The 16,894-nt window shown below is 44.1% G+C and overlaps 1 protein-coding gene across 3 annotated transcripts in view; it reads right to left on the bottom strand.

The window, feature by feature from the left end:
* Positions 1 to 16,894, bottom strand: part of UNC5D (unc-5 netrin receptor D) — a 186,653-nt gene that overhangs the window by 92,044 nt on the left and 77,715 nt on the right. The window lies entirely within an intron of this gene.

Genomic DNA, 16,894 nt, shown 5'->3' with positions numbered 1-16,894 from the left:
GACTCAATAGCTGTCAAGATTGTGCTTTGCAAGGAATTTGACACACGCGTACACACACAAAAATATCAAATAATTTAAGTGTAAGAACTGTCAAGAAAATTGACAGAAAAGCAGCATCAGGCTCCTCACAAAACTGCGTCGTCGCTATTGCCAATTTTATAGATGGGGAACTGAGGCACAGGAAGATTAAACAAGTCAGGTCGTACAGAAAGTCCGTAGAAGAAGTAGAAACTAAACCTTATTCTCTTGAGTGACAGTCCAATGCCTTAACTACCAAATCTTTCTTCCTTTCACTGAATTTAATTTCCTTTAGACAGTTGCTGCAGATTTAACAGGGATCAGAGTGTTAAGCACAGAGAAATATATTGATATGAACAGCATCACTGTAGCACTCCAACAGTGGAATAAGCAAACTGTGATTTCATACCCACTTAGAGGAAATTTTCAATATGCTTTTACACTGTTCCTATTTACTACAGCATCTTTAAGGTGATTTAAAAGTGGAAAAGTGGTTTCTGCAGGGCCAGAGGCTGCAGGATAGTGAGCTTTCCCAGCTTCTATCACAGGCACCAGGATCCAAGGACATTTGCTCAGCAATGTATAAGCCTAGGCGTCTTATTTTCTGAATCCCTGTGCCTAGACATGAACACAGAAGCACTGGAATACAGGCTTTTCCTTTACTATAACTCTTCTAATTGAGTCAAATCCTAGTTGTGGCTGTCAAACCCAAGAAATTCCCATTGATTTTTAGCAACGCTGGGATTTATTTCAGTAGTTTGTCAGTTTTGTGAGAAAATTCAGAGAACAGCAACAAAAATAAGTCAGAAGGGATCAGACTACAAAGGAAGATTAGAAAGTCCCGAATACATACAGCACAGCCAGATGATAACAGAGGAGGACGTAGTCTGTTTGCAGATGAAGGGAACACAGTATCAGAGAGAGGGGAATAGCTGAGGGCAATATATATGTGATTTAACAAAAAACAATGAAATTAAGTCAGATGAAAGGTCTAGTAGATTACAGAATAATGAGAACACACTTTGCCTTTATTTCTCTTAAAGCCAGGTCTCTCTCACAGCGGTCAGGATATCTGTGCGTGACACATACACCATGCACGTGCTGTGGGATCACTATGATTCAGATTAGTTCAATGTTTTACACTACATTCACAGTGTACTTTACAAAATATTATCACAATTTTTAGCGTTTTACTACTGAACATTTACGCCGATTTCCATCTTGTCAATCTTCAGTAATATTGCGTCCCCACAGGCTTTATTAAATCCCTGCTTTATAGGAAATAACAAAAATGTCATTGTAAGATTTTGGAGAGGCTTGGAAATCCCATGCTCCCATCTATGCTTTGAGTGCTTCACGAGGCAGCAACACGCTCGTGTTGAGGAAGAACAGACAATTTTATAAGGAACATTCTGCGAGAGAACTTAGAATGACCCACTGTTATTCCACTAAGTTTGCTATTTATGGCAAGACACAAAGGATGAAATCCCAGCCCCACCGAAATTAAGGGCACAATTCCCACAAGCGGCATCTAGATTTAATGATATGGCTTGACGTTCTTGTTAAGAGTTACTGATGAGCACCCAAACCCAACACATTCTACACCTCTTATGGGGCTGCCATGCTTTTGTCCCGCTCCCACCACCAACAGATAAACTGAGTGAAGCACAAAATACTTCATGCTGTCGCCAGCAGAGCGGTTTTGGGCTGTGGAAGTGGCTCGCTCCTAAAGCAAGCATTTAATGTAAAGAGGTGAGGCAAGGTGCATCTTTTCACTTCAATGTAACTGGCACTACCTTAAGTGCCCTTGAAAATCAAACTAACAAAGATCAGAGTACACAAAAGGAGGAATGAATTTCTATCTCCTTTCCCCAACAGGCTCACAGACAGTTATTGCTATATTTTTGCATGCTGTACAAATGTAACTGCTTGAACTCACGGAGGTACGGCGTTTTACAATCCAGATGAAATCAGCATCTGGCAAGAATTTACTTCCCTGAGTACAAGCAGTAAGCAAAGCAACCCATCTCCCCATGCTGCGCGAGGTTAGGCTGGAAGGCAACTGTGCCTCTAAGAAAATTCACAAAAGGTCTGCATTTCTTGCTTTTTGTTATGGAGATGTTCCTTTTCTCCATATGGCTACCTGATCAGACAGGCACTGCGATGCCCCCCTTTAATGTGGCGCAATATCTGGAAATTTTGCATCATAAATATTTAGTGTGATTTATGATACACGAGACTTACTTTACTGGTCCCTTTATCAAGCTTAAACAGAAGAGTCACAAAGCAGTATTTCAGATACATTAAAATGGGCATCAGATACGTTAAAATTAGGGCATTGAGGGGCTGGAGCGTGTCCAGAGAAGCACAACGGAGCTGGGGCAGGGTCTGGAGCACAAGTGTGCTGGGGGGCGGCTGAGGGGGCTGGGGGGGTTTAGCCTGGAGAAGAGGGGGCTGAGGGGAGCCCTTCTCGCTCTCTACAACTACCTGAAAGGAGGTTGTAGTGAGCTGGAGGTTGGTCTCTTCTCCCTAGTAACAAGCGATAGGACGAGAGGAAATGGCCTCAAGCTGCGCCAGGGGAAGTTTAGGTTGGATATTAAGAAAAACTTCTTCACCGAAAGGGTTGTCAGGCCCTGGCACAGGCCACCCAGGGAGGTGGTGGAGTCTCCATCCCTGGAGGTATTTAAAAGAAGGGTAGATGTGGTACTTGAGGATACGGTTTAGTGGCGGGCTTGGCAGTGACAGGTTAGTGGTTGGACTCAATGATCTAAAGGGTCTTTTCCAACCTTAACGATTCTATGATTCTATGAAAATAATTATCCTTCTGCATTTCAGTGTCGCGCTCTAACCCTAACGAAGATGGCGCTTCCTGCCATGCACACTAAAATGCTTGATGATTAGACAAGTTGCAGTGTCTGCAGCTCCGCGGGACGGGGCCGGGTACCATCACACTCTGAGCGAGCGCTACTGTCCACTTAAGCACAGCAGCAAGAGGAAATCCATGAGTGACTTGAGAAGGCATGCTCACGTCCATTTTTAACAGTTGAATGTCTGCTGACGCCAAGAGTGCGGTTGGATTAACGAATGAGGTATTTTCTTCCTTCACTTTCAAAGGCCACCATTTTCTTTACTCCTACTTTTTTTTTTTTTCCATCCATTCTGCATCTTCCACTAGCCAGGACTCCTCCTAGCCTTGGAGTCCTTCCAGCTTTTGCCCCAAAGCTGGATGTTCTTACCAATCCATATAAGTAAAGTTTGTCATGCTAAAGAAAGGATAGGCTCGCACAGAACCTCTCTCAGCGAGGGCTCTCAGAGAGCTTTACAGATCTTAAAACCACAGAATAAGCCAGAAGACTTTGCTTTAGCAGAAACACATCCTGTTTCACACGCCACCTTCCCAAACATCTACAGAGCAAATAAACGCACTTAAGAACAATCGACGTGAGGTCTGATCTCTGGAACATTTAAAGACCACGGTACACCAGCTAGCAGAAAAAAAATTTAGCAGCTGTACAAGCTGCCCACCATGAGGTACTCACGCATTCGTTACAGCCACCGGAACCCGTGGCGCTCGGTGATCACCTCCGGTTTCTGCTGTAACTAACACTGGTATTACCCACAGATCACCAGACTCCACGCCTCCATGCAGGCATGACAGAGCCGAAAAACTTACTTTTCTTGTTCTAGGAGGTCCTACTCTGATCCCGCTAGTTGGTATGCTGCACTAAACCCAAAGGAACTCCTCCCAGCACGCTGAAGTCCATTCAACCATACTGCAGCATCAATAAAACTAGAATTTGCTACATCCTTCTCCCTGTTTATTGCAACTGTTTGAGGGCAACTTCTGACACGCTGGCATTGCTCTGTACTATCACTTTTTCAAGTTGATGGGCCATTTCCTCAAGACCACAGCAACAACCGCTCTCTTGATTTCAAATTGCATCGTCTAGCTCGCTGCTCATCTCGCTGCTCCACGAATCAGAGGTCATGTAACAGACTTGTACAAGCTTCAGGGGAGGGTAAAATTATGTGAACAAAGAGACTAAAGAAAGAAGCATTTGGCCCAAAATGTTACTCGTGTTCAAGTTCTAAGCAATTTGGCTACCGCAATCAATAGCAAAGCAAGATTAGACGAATTATTATGAGGCATTTCAGCTCTCACTAAAAACAATCTAGAAGCACTTAGCTGAAGCAGGAAGATGTACTGAGCCAGCCAAGGCTGTACCACACAACCCGCCTCCCTCGCACGTCATTCTTTGGGAACTGTGTGTCTTGGAAGTACGCTACGGAACGCGTTTCGGAATATAAAATGGAGACAGTCTCCATGAGTATATGGATACACACACACGATTAAACACGCAAACAACAGGAGCTGTTCACAGACCGTAATCTCATCAGTGCTAATTAGAGAAACTGTAGGAAGGTAACGGCCAGGCTGATGTTCTGACATTCTCCAAACCAGTCGCTGCCCATCCATAATCAGGTAGAACAAATCCCAGGGTCAAGTCCTATTATTTAGGAGGCTGTTACTGATATTATACAAATGTACACGAATTTCAGGTTAATGAATACTTCAGCTGAGACAACTACAGCAGCTGCTGACCAAAGCAAAGCCTCTCCTAGAATACACTTAACACTTGGATTTTTTAACTCAATTCAACTTTCTTTCGCGCATCATCTTTTTTGTACTGTAACTTGTATTCAGATTCATCTGAAAGCCTACTGGAACTCTGTAAGGGTTTTGATTTCAAATTATTAAGGTTTTTCATTTATAACTGTCAGTTTTCAAGATTCAGGCCACTCATGGTTATAGAAAAATGGCTGTTTTAACGCAACAGTGAATGACAGAAGACCAAACTATCAAACACAATTCTTGTGTTTTTCATTCCTGGAAAATTACCTTTCAGGAAGTGCTTTGTGTTTTATGTTCTGCACACCAGCCCAACAGGGACTTTAAATCTTTTTATGACAATAATAGAAACAAAAAATAAAGGAGAAAAGAAAGTTAGGAACAAACACTGAATTCTACAAAATAAATATACTGCTGTTAGTCTTCAGGTCACATTAGAATCTTGATAGCAGCAGACATGAATCCTTCAGTATTTCAAAACTGATTAGGAGATCATTTAGATGTTAAAGCGAGATTTTAATGAAAAATTATGAGTTCTAAACTTTTTTGGTCCCAAATTAAGAATTATTTCAAATAAGTCAGTGGCATTACTTTCTATATTTTAAAAAAAAACCCAAACAACAAACCAAGTTAGAAAGGTCCCAAACAGGCCAAGTAACTTGCTGGGAATAAATACGAATAATCCTTTTGTAACAATCATCCTCATAAGCCAACTGCATCCTCTAATGCTACCCCCATCATGGAAGATTCCACTGTTGTCACCACCACCTTCAGAGTGCAAAACCCGGGATAAATGGAAGTACTTTCTATTCCTTTGTCTCTCCATCTCCTCCTCCACACCCTGCAGAGTTCCCTGATGGCTGGGAGCAGAGGCACGAAGGCTCTCAGGAGCTTCTGGACAGACGCCCTGTCAAAGTTTGGTGGTACAAGAAAAACAAAGCTCTAGACAAAGTAACGAACGTGATGATTTTCCTGCCTGAGTTTCCTCCCCCTCTAATGAAGCATGCCTGAGACCAAGGACCCCCGCTTTCCCTTTCCACCTGTGGGATTCTGGTTTTTTGGTTTAGTTTTTTTCCTGATTTATGTAACTGCGCTGAAGACCATCTCCTTCCTTTACTAGCTGTGCCTCAGGGAGACGAGCGCCCTTCTGACACAAAAGCATTCCCTCCAACTCCCTTGTCTTGCTCAGAAGTTCCTCCCCCTTTGCTTCCTTTTTCCAAGTCCCCTGTATTTATAAATCTTGGCATTAGCATTTAGTTTCTTTATGAGGCTTTTGGATATTTTCTGCACTCCCCTTGCTCCTTTGCAGGCAATTCAGGAAAAAAAAAAAGCCTCTTCCCAGAAGTAAACATCCCAACCACTCTTTTTGGACAGGCCTGTTCACGAGTCGAAAGACAGATGGTGATGACGAGAACTCTAGACACTTTCTTCCCTTTCCGGGTACCTGGTGCTGCTGATTCCTGTTAAACTTTGAACCACCTGCAGTCACTGTTTTCCACAAAACTAAATAATGCCAACTGTCTTCCACGTGCACGCTCCTTTTTACAGGAAAGTCAGATGATGAAAAAATTCATATTACAGATACATAACCTCCTCATGCATGGAATCCTTTTCATAATGAAATTTGAGTCATTATTCATCAGAAAAGCAACTTTGAGTCGCCCGTGTTCTTTTAATCCGATGACCCTGTCCCATATGCAACAACGGGGGATTTTTGGAAGTCACTCGGATATTGATGCAAACATGAGATTTTGTTGCCCACATGAAATCCTTTAATGCCTTTGTTATTTCCTCTACCACATGGATTTACTTGCGCCTGTAGGGACATGGTATTTAGCGAAGATTGACAATACAGGAAGTGAGAACGGTCAGTAATCAAACATGCATGCTGATGAGTTTCACTGCGTATTTTTTCTTTAAAATCTATATATTGAAGGGGAATCCAATTATTACTTATTCAGCACTCCTGCTAAATGATACAGAACTGCTTAATTGGCATGACCGCCACAGAGCACCTACGTACAGCCATTGTCATTTGCCTGCTGAATCCGTACCAATATATGATACAGATTTGTGGGCGAAGTGGCACTAACCGATGTTCTGTTCCAGACCCAGCAAGCTCAGCGCCAGCGTTTCCTCAGCGTTTCCTGCTTTTTTCTAATTCAGTATATTCCCTACAGATACAATCTGTAAACTTAGAGAAATGCTTTACCTTTTTTTAAATGTTTTTAACTGAATTCCTCGTTTCTTCTGGCCACTGTGTAGCACGATGCCAGATCTAGTTTTATTCGTGACTGTGTCAGCATGCACCTCCAGCACCCGTGGCAACGCACAGATTTCTGTGTATATTATCCACGTGCTATGACCACTACTGTGCCGATACTACACCTGTCGTACACATGACACGCTGCTTTCAGTACAAGCCATTTTGTCTGTGCAGCCCGACACATAATTGCACACAAATGGAAAACCACCACGCAAGCTGTTGGTCCTCCTCTTCTGTTTGTGAGCGCATGTGAATGATGCAAAACTATGAGACGCAGCGAGGAAATTCCTGAAGACTGTTAACTACGTACGACAAAAACTAGAAAGCTTTCTTCCTCCTGCTCCTCAATATTTAAGATGCTCACAGCGAACGTGGCAGTGGTATACTCAAGCATCATCCCTGGTTACCAGCAGGGCGAGGTCCTGGCGAGGCCCTTGGCCATGAGCTATATGGTAACGTTTTCAAAACTTCCACTTCAAAGCAATTTCTGTTACCGAAGGAACCACCAAAGACTTCATCCTTGATGCCCTTAAACATTTGTAGCAACATGTCAGCCGCTGGTGACTCTCAACATAGATGCCAAAAATAGCCCCCATTCGCTCCTAGCCCTGTTGGGAGCGAGAAGCTGGGGCTGGGAACGAAGAATCCACACCGGCGGCAGTTACCAGTTAGCAGCTTCCTCCGAGCAAAACAAAAGAAGGACGAGATATGGTATGAACATGGTACAGCAAAGCAAAGAGCAGGGAAAGCGGTACTGCTTATGTGCAGAGGCGTGCGACGAGCAGTGTTACCTACCATCAGATTTCACATGACAATGATTTGCTTAAATAATGAACATTTAGTTCACTGAATGCATATATTAAAAGCAGCCCGGGAGGAATGTTTTCAGATAGAAAACATCCTTATACACCTGTAAGTACACGAAGCATTCAGAGGTAAGGACTACAGTGTGGGTAAGCCTTTTCTCATTACAAATTTTCCCACAATGCCTGTAAAATCTCTACATAAGGTTTAATGGATTAATAAAATCTGGATTTAATTTAATCAATAATTGATTTGGGGGAATCTCTGGCATTATATTTTACAGTTGGTATGGTCTGATTAAGCGTAGCAGTGTTTGCTTGCATTTGTGTTACGATGAATTAAGCCTACTTTATTCTGGTAAATGAACTATGTTGTAGGAAACTGGACAAGATCAGAAGGAAAAATCACTGCATGTGAAAGGCGTGGAATTAAGAACCCTTCTTAATGTGACTTCTGTGCCTAACCAAAGGTTATAAGATAGCTGAAACACCTTCAGGCATAAGGAACAGGTAATTGCTACTGAAGCATGTACATATATCGTAAATACATATATATATTAAGGGTCATTTTTCTTTCTCCCCTGAGATGTTTGTTCACTTCTCATTTCAGTAGGGCCTGAAATTATAATTACATTGCCAAGACAATACCCCACGAGTATAAGATAATAATAAAATATCAAAGTAGAAAACCATAAAGATGTCACTGATGTTTGAACTGAAATGACTTTCTGATATGAAAACAAAACAAAACAATGTCAGTGCAAGTCCGTAGAGACAATGATACAACAGTAATGCAAAATGTCAGTGCCAATACAAGTCTACACTTACTATTTCCTCTACAGGAAACAGCACAATGCCAGTGGAAAGCAAGGCGATTTCTGTAAAAGCATCTTTCTCCTATCTATCCCTCTCTAATTTGCACATCGGCACAGGCTGCGGCCGAGCAGGCAAAGCGAAATCTTCCAGAGGACTACCTAAGAAGTCAGACAAATTTCTCACCCTAACTTTTCAGTATAAGGAATGCTCTTAAGGCAACTTCCCGTTGCACTGTAGTGAGCCCTGGTGGGCAGCTGTCAAAGAATGATGCTTAATGAATCCAACAGAAAAATAATTAACAGTTATACTCCATGTTATATGGCTCAATGCCCAGATGGAGACCAGTGACAAGTGGTGTCCCTCAGGGGTCTGTACTGTGACCAGTGCTGTTTAACATTTTCAATGACATAGCGGGATCGTGTCCACCCTCAGCACATTTGCGGATGACACCAAGCCGAGCGGGGCAGATGACGCACCAGAAGGAGAGATTGCCATCCAGAGAGACCTGGACACGCTGGAGAGTTGGGCCTGGGAGAGCCTCATGAGGTTCAACAAGGCCAAGTGCAAGGTCCTGCCCCTGGGTCAGGGCCACCCCTGGTATCAGCACAGGCTGGGGGACGGGGAGCAGCCCTGCGGAGAAGGACCTGGGGGTGCTGGGGGGTGAGAAGCTGGACACGAACCAGCCATGTGCGCTCGCAGCCCAGACCCCCAGCCGTGCCCGGGGCTGCACCCCCAGCAGCGCGGGCAGTGGGGCGAGGGAGGGGGTCCTGCCCCCCTGCCCCGCTCTGTGAGACCCCCCCGCAGCGCCGCCTCCAGCTCGGGGCTCCTCAGCACGGGACAGACACGGGGCTGTGGGAGCGGGGCCAGAGGGGGCACAGAAATGCTCCGAGGGCTGGAGCCCCTCTGCTGCGAGGCCGGGCTGGGAGAGCTGGGGTTGTGCAGCTGGGGGAGAGAAGCTGCGGGGAGACCTTATTGCGGCCTCCCAGTGCTTAAAGGGGGGGCTGTGGGAAGGACGGGGGCGACCTCTTTAGCAAGCCCTGCCGTGACAGGACAAGGGGTGATGGTTTTAAACTAAAGGAGGGGAGATTTAGACTGGATAGAAGGAAACAATTTCTTACTATGAGTGTGGTGAAACATTGGAATGGGTTGCCCAGAGAGGTTGTCGATGCCCCATCCCTTGAAACATTCAAGCCTGGACAGGGCTCTGGGCAACCTGATCGAGTTGAAGGTGTCCCTGCTCACGGCAGGGGGTTGGCCTAGATGGCCTTTAGAGCTCCCTTCTGACCCAAACCAGTCTGTGATTCTACACCTGAGACAGACACTAACTAAGAGTATTCTGGGCTTGCTGTGACACCAAGGCAGAGACAACTGTAAAATTGTCAAGCAGATGAACTTGCTTTTGAATAACAAATACCTTTGAAGGTAGCAGACATCAAAATAACAGTTCTCTCTAGTTTTGTGTATTCTAACTGTAGTTTTCAGGGTTGTGAAACACAAATAAGATAACCTAAAAATCAAAGAAATTCAAACCCAGAATCATCTGCCACGAACAGTTTTGCTTTACTGAAAAATAATGGCTAATATGACACTGAAGATTCTAAGCTGGTAAAATCATATTACAGTTAAATAGCTTCCACTCAATTTCCAGAATGGACTGAACCTCATAACACAACTCATGGCTTAAGCATTAAGTACCTACCCAAAAGACTTGTGAGGAAAAAACTCTCTTTTTGATTATGTATTTATACCCAGGAGTACAGAAAACTAATAACACAAAAGTTACCGTTTCAGAGCATTCTGCAAAGCAGACAGAATTTTAAATGCTTTTGCAACCCAGTAATACAGCTTTTTCTTTTTTAATTGGATATTCATCCACCCTACAAGGAGGGAGCATTTCTCCTGCTTTTAAGTTACACGTCTGAGGTAGTTGCCACTTACATTTTTAAGATACTCTTTTTAAAAACTGACATCTTGTAGGATGCCATCTTGTGGAGAAGTTGAAGTAAAAGCTACAATGAATCACAGAATCACAGACTGGCGGGGTTTGGAAGGGCCCTCTGGAGCTCACCCCGTCCCACCCCCTGCCAGAGCAGGCACCCCCAGAGCAGGGGCACAGGGCCGCGTCCAGGCGGGGGGTGAATGTCTCCAGGGAAGGGACCCCACAGCCTCTCTGGGCAGCCTGTGCCCCTGCTCTGGCACCCGCACAGGGAAGGGGTTTGGCCTCATGTTCAGGTGGAGCTTCTCATGTTCCAGCTTGTGCCCATGGCCCCTTGGCCTGGCGCTGGGCACCACTGGAAAGAGCCTGGCCCCATCCCCCTGACACCTGCCCTTCAGATATTTATAAGTATTTATGAAAACCCCCCTCAGTCTTCTCTTCTCCAGGCTGAACAAACCCAGGTCTCTCACCCTTTCCTCGTAAGAGAGATGCTCCAGTCCCCGACCATCTTGGCAGCTCTCTGCTGGACTCTCTCCAGCAGTTCCCTGTCCTTCTGGAACTGGACGCAGCACCCCAGATGTGGCATCACTAGGGCAGTAGAGGGGGAGGAGAACCTCCCTCACCCTGCTGGCCACACTCCTTTGAATGCAGCCCATGACACTGTTGGCCTTCTTGGCCCCAAGGGCCCGGTGCTGGCTCAGGGTCACCTCGCTGCCCCCCAGCACCCCCAGGGCCTTCCCAGCAGAGCTGCTCTCCAGCAGGTCACCCCCAGCCCGTGCTGGTGTGGGGGGTTGTCCCTCCCCAGGGGCAGGACCCTGCACTTGCTCTTGTTGAGTTCCCTGAGGTTCCCCTGGGCCCAGCTCTCCAGCCTGGCCAGGTCTCGCTGGATGGCAGCACAGCCTTCTGGTGCATCAGCCACTCCTCCTAGCTTGGTGTCATCAGTAGATTTGCTGTGGTTACACACTCTATCCCATCATCCAGGTCGCTGGTGAATATATTGAACAGGACCGGACCCAGCCCAGACCCCTGGGGAACACCACTAGTGACAGGCTCCATCCAGACTCTGCTCCATTGATCACGACCCTCTGAGTTCTGCTGTTGAGCCAGTGGTCTGTCCCCCTCACTGTCCCCTCCTCCAACCCCACTTCCTTAGCCTGCCTGTGAGGATGCTCTGGGAGACAGTGTCAAATGCCTTACCGAAGTCAAGGCAGACAACATCGACTGCTCTCCCTTCGTTGATCCAGCCAGTCACACCATCACAGAAGGCTGTCAGGTTGGTCAAGCATGATCGTCCCTTGGTGAATCCACGTTGCCTGTTTCTGATAACCTTGTCAGGTGAGGCTGACTGGCATGTAGTTCCCCAGGTCCTCCTCCTTGCCCTTTTTGAAGATTGGAGTGACATTTGTTGTCCTCCAGTCCTCAGGCACCTATCCTATCCTCCACAACCTTTCAAAGATGATGGAGAGCAGCTCAGCAAGAACATCCACCAGCTCCCCCAGCACTTGCGGGTGCATCCCATTGGGGCCCATGGATTTGTGAGGATCCAGTGTGCATAGGTGATCTCTGACCCAATTCTTCTCAACCGACGGCAAGTCTTCCTTTCTCCTGATTGTGTGTCACTCCTCTGGGGGCTGGGATGCCCGAGGGCGGCCTCAGCAGTAAAGACCGAGGCTAAGAAGGCGTTCAGTAACTCCGCCTTCTCTGCACTGTCACCAGGGCACCTTCCTCGTTCAGCAGTCAGCCCACTGTATCCCCAGTCTTTCTTTTACTGCTGAAGTATTTGAAGAAGCCCTTCTTATTATCTTTGACATGCGTTGCCAGATTTAATTCCAAGTGGGCCTTCTCTGCATACCCTGACAACGTTCCTATATTCCTCCCATGTGGCCAGTCCCTTTTTCCACATACCTTCCTCTTCTATTTGAGTTTCTCTAGAAGCTCTTTGCTCATCCAACTCCTTCTAACCCCTCTTGCTGTGCTGATGACATCTGCTACGCTCATAGGGTCTGAGACCTATCATCCTTGAAAAGCTTGCCTGTGAAAGCAACAACCCACGTGTAGCTAGGTCAGGCACTTAAAAGGTGGTCCTCTGAACAAAAGGGAGCACTGGTGGGAAATCAAGGATTGCTTAAAAACATACAATACAACTATGATCATTCCTGTATTTCATATCTTAGCAGACAAGGTCTCCTAAATTTTCAGCACATGTTGAAAGTCACAAGTGCTGTATAAACATCTCAGGAAGCCAACTTTTGATATCAGTATATGAGTTTCATCAGACCCTCTTGCTTCCTATGGATATAAAGTATAAACTTCCAGCAGCTGTACCATAATCCTTCTCATCAAATATTTGGGCGACAGGTGGAAAATTGTTCTGCCAGCTGAGGAAGACAAAATCCATTCCTCCTGGCAATTTTCTGCAATGAAAACTCCAAAAAATGAATGTGCAATAAGTTGTGGAAATAAATCTAAAATATTATCACACAAAAGCAGTGTGCTCAGAATCTTTAGCTGCAAACTAACCCTGCTTATCTGAATTTTAAAGAATCTCATTTCTTCTTCTGTGTGCATAGGACTAGATATTAAGCTGGATGCTTCTACTTGAAACTATTAGTTATACACCTGATTTTTTCCACTTTGCTTTGCTTTGAAATGCACTGTGGCTTCTTTGATCATTACTTTTTTTTGCACGCGTCAAGGAAGTCTGACAACAAATCTGGGAAGCTCATATTATCAATTTCATTTTACGGAAGGGTAGGCCGTCAGTCTGAAAATGGACTATGTGAATAAGAACGAGGCACAAAACTAGGAACCAAATGCCACGAAGGCTGAGTTCCAGTACTTAGTAAAACTACGCTTAACTGCATACACTAGTCCTCCATTACTTAGGAGGCTTTGGATGACATTGTCTCCAGCTTATTAGCAGGAAAGGAGAGTGAAAGTCAATATATAGTCATGGAAATAAGTTGTCTTAACAGGATTCAAAATCAAGACAACTGTGAAGTATAACATACATTTAAACCCCTCTTCGTCTATTCACTTTAACAGTCCCTTCCTACATAACTTTATGGCTACGAAGCCATAAAAGGTTAAAGGCTTTTTCAACAGTGCTAAACAGACATGTAGGAGAAAGGCCCAGTGCACAGGCTACCCACAGACTCACAAGTGGTGAGTGGAACTCTCTGGAGAATGACAGAATGACCTGCCACAGTTGTAAGCAACTGACTGAGCCTACTTTAATAATTCACTGCTCCTTGGCCAAAACCCCACGACAGCTAGCCATGTGCGCACTACTTGTCCGTTAAACGGCAAGTCAGCCCGTTGGTCTGAACCACCTGTTCTCGCTGACAAGGAGAACACATGGGGTCCCTTAACTGTAACTGAGCAGAAAAGCCCTACGTCCCTAAAACATTCTGATTTCTTGTATTTCTCTGAACAAACCCTTTTTCCCCCCCACTTTTCACCAAACAGCAGCTACAACATTATCATCCGAATGATATCAGATGTCAGAATCCATCTGAGAAAGACCCTGTGATGTCAACAAAATTCTTTAAGAATATTAAGTACTATTCCTTTAGTGAGCAGAACTTTTTCCATGGAAAGGAGCTTTACACTAATATGAGTAAGGCCATTTTCTCAATCCTCATTTATTCCATCTTCCCTTTTAATATCTTATGAGCTTTAGCTAAGGCCGGCATATTTCCTTGAAACTCATCGTTTCGTCTCTGCGCACATGGCAGAAAGCACAATTTAGTTATATTTATTTATATAAAATGGAATAAAGTTTAAAAGCATCGCACCTTTATCCACAAGTTCTGGCCTTAATTCTTCTCTGACTCTTTATCAAGCAACCCAAGTAAAAAGTACTTCTGCAGCTCTTCACAGTGCTACACCTTCAGACGTTTGAGCGACTGAGACAAAACTGACACCAGTTCTACAGCTGATCACGTCACCTACACAGATCAAGGACGAAAGCAGCCAGCCGTCACCATCTCCACCCGTTCTTAACCCCGACCAGACGCCACCAGCTCACTTCATCCTGCCAGGTCCCACTGGGATTAGTGAGCAGCGTCAGCAGAGCAACCAAGGAAAGAGTGGTACGTGGAGACCAGCTCCCGTTCACAGAGTTTGAGAGGGTTCTTTTTACAAAAAGCAAAAAATGGAAAAGAAAAAAAGCCCTAGAATTTAATTATTGGGCTGACATCGTTGTGCCCCCTCGTCAGCCATTTCACGAGAAACTTACAGTTCAATGAAACTCATAAAAGTAACTTTCCATAAACCAAATTGTTAGTGGGTTGCAGGAGGTCAGGACATTTATTTTCACCAATGAGGATTAATACGTTCATAAAACATTAGTGGTCTTTTCTATGCCAACAGAGATGAATGCGTTACCCTATTGTAATCCCTTACGTATTCTAAATCTATCTATATCTAAGTTATACATATTTATAAAAATGATATATTGCATTTATTAAATATTAAGTGGATTACAAACTTGAAGAATCTTTCATATGCTCATACATTTATTTAACATCTAGGTTTTTTTCTTTAAGCAGTATGAAAGGAATATAAATCTTTCAAGGCAAAAAGATTCTCCAGCATTCTAAATAGATGAGTCTGTAACACAAAGTCTTAAAGCATGCAATGTGCAGAGAGTATCAAACTAGAAGAAAAAAATTACTTTAAAAAGGCTGTGAGAAAATATGGGGTAATACCAGACTGGTACATGTAAAGAGAATGAAATGCATGCGGACAACCATTGTATATTTAGCTCACAAACGGGACTAAAAGGACCAAGGCCTCAACAGATTATCGAAGGATCTCAAAACAACCCTAAAATTCTCATTATGTATCAGATACCTGCTATCACATGCCACCTACACAGGGTTGGTCTTAAATGGCAACAGCATTGGTTATCCAAATTTTAACAAGGGTTTCCTGGAAATATGTCATACTTGTCAGGTGGTTGTGGGGGTGGGGGGAAGCTCTACCATCTCACCGTGCAGGCACGTATTTCCAGATGGTGTAATAAGACCACCAGCTGTGTCACCTTTGGGGTTGATCACCTTCGGGATCAACAAATTGCCTTGAAGATTCAAGGCTTTGTTGTTGCCTAGGATACCTGGCCTGTTTAAGGTGACAAGAAAGGAACTCTGAATAAATTAACCAGTATCATTTCGCTAGCTGATGTTCCATGTGCCTCGAAGGGCTGCCAGCTATAATGGTTGCCATTAAAAAGTCAAATATTTGCTTATAGTTTCCACACTACGGAACAGGTCTTGCAGGCAGCTGGAGAAAGCCACTACGACAATCTAGCACAGAAGCACAAGATAAAGCAGGAGATATAAAAGTGAGGGGAGGCTTCTCCGGAGTGCCCTGCTTGGATTTTCTGTATATTTACATGATATCTCACATTTACATTAAAAGCTATACATGTATTTCTTTAGACCGGTCTTCGGCACACAAAGGCAAGTAAAATGGCTTGCTAAAGTCTAAGTTTAATGGGTTCTTTAACCAAAGGACATTTTTAGAACTTTTAAATTAAATTTTCACTTTACATACAAAAAAGGTAGCTTTGAACATAAGTGCCTACGACCCAGAAAGGGAATTAATTGAAACCAAACAAGGACAAGGCTAAAATGCTCATTTTGATCCTCAACAATGAAGGAAAAAAGGTGGATTTTTTCCATCTGTGAGAATATTAGCAAAAAACCCAACTATTATTTTACTAATGATACTAAGAGTGCAGCAAATAAAATACATAACTGCTTGGCTTCCTTTCAAGGATAACAAATAATTCACCAACAGAAAGTGATTTATGTTAGGATAAAGTTAATGTGCCTATTAACGTAAAAGTCAAGGGGAAATTATCATAATGTAACTAACTTGTTTTTAAATATCACCGACTCGTTTTTATGAGGACCCAGCAATTTGCAGAATATATTTGAGCCCAAATCTAACCAGATACACACTAACAGCTTTAATGTGCTGCCCTCCTTCCAAAGACTGAGATCAGCTTTGAAATGAGGATGGGATTCTTTGGCCGCTAGTACTGCTCGGAGGATGCTCCGCCTCGATTGCTCTCCCTTGATTGGCAAGACTGTAATTACCCTCTGGATGAGCTGCACTGTGCTATACCAAAGAGAGGAACTTCCAGGGGAAAAACTAACCTGAAGCAAACTAAAAACTCCGATTTGTCTGTAAATCATGGGTGTAAACTAGGATTTCTCCCAAGTACAATTACCGAGTTAACGTATCTGCTTATCAAACCCTGGGCCAGAGCACAGTACCTGCTGATGCGAGTACTTCCAGCTCCGCAACAAAGCAATAATAAATATAATGAGTTCATACCCTGTTCATAGTTGCACCTGTGCTACAATGTTTATTCTTAGCTACAGCAGCATTTCATTTACTGAGTGAGCCACTGA

Source organism: Phalacrocorax carbo, chromosome 24 (genome assembly GCF_963921805.1).
Source record: "Phalacrocorax carbo chromosome 24, bPhaCar2.1, whole genome shotgun sequence".
Classification (NCBI taxonomy): Eukaryota; Metazoa; Chordata; class Aves; order Suliformes; family Phalacrocoracidae; genus Phalacrocorax; species Phalacrocorax carbo.
The sequence above is the reverse complement of the archived record's forward strand: the minus strand, read 5'-3'. Positions and strand labels throughout refer to the sequence as shown.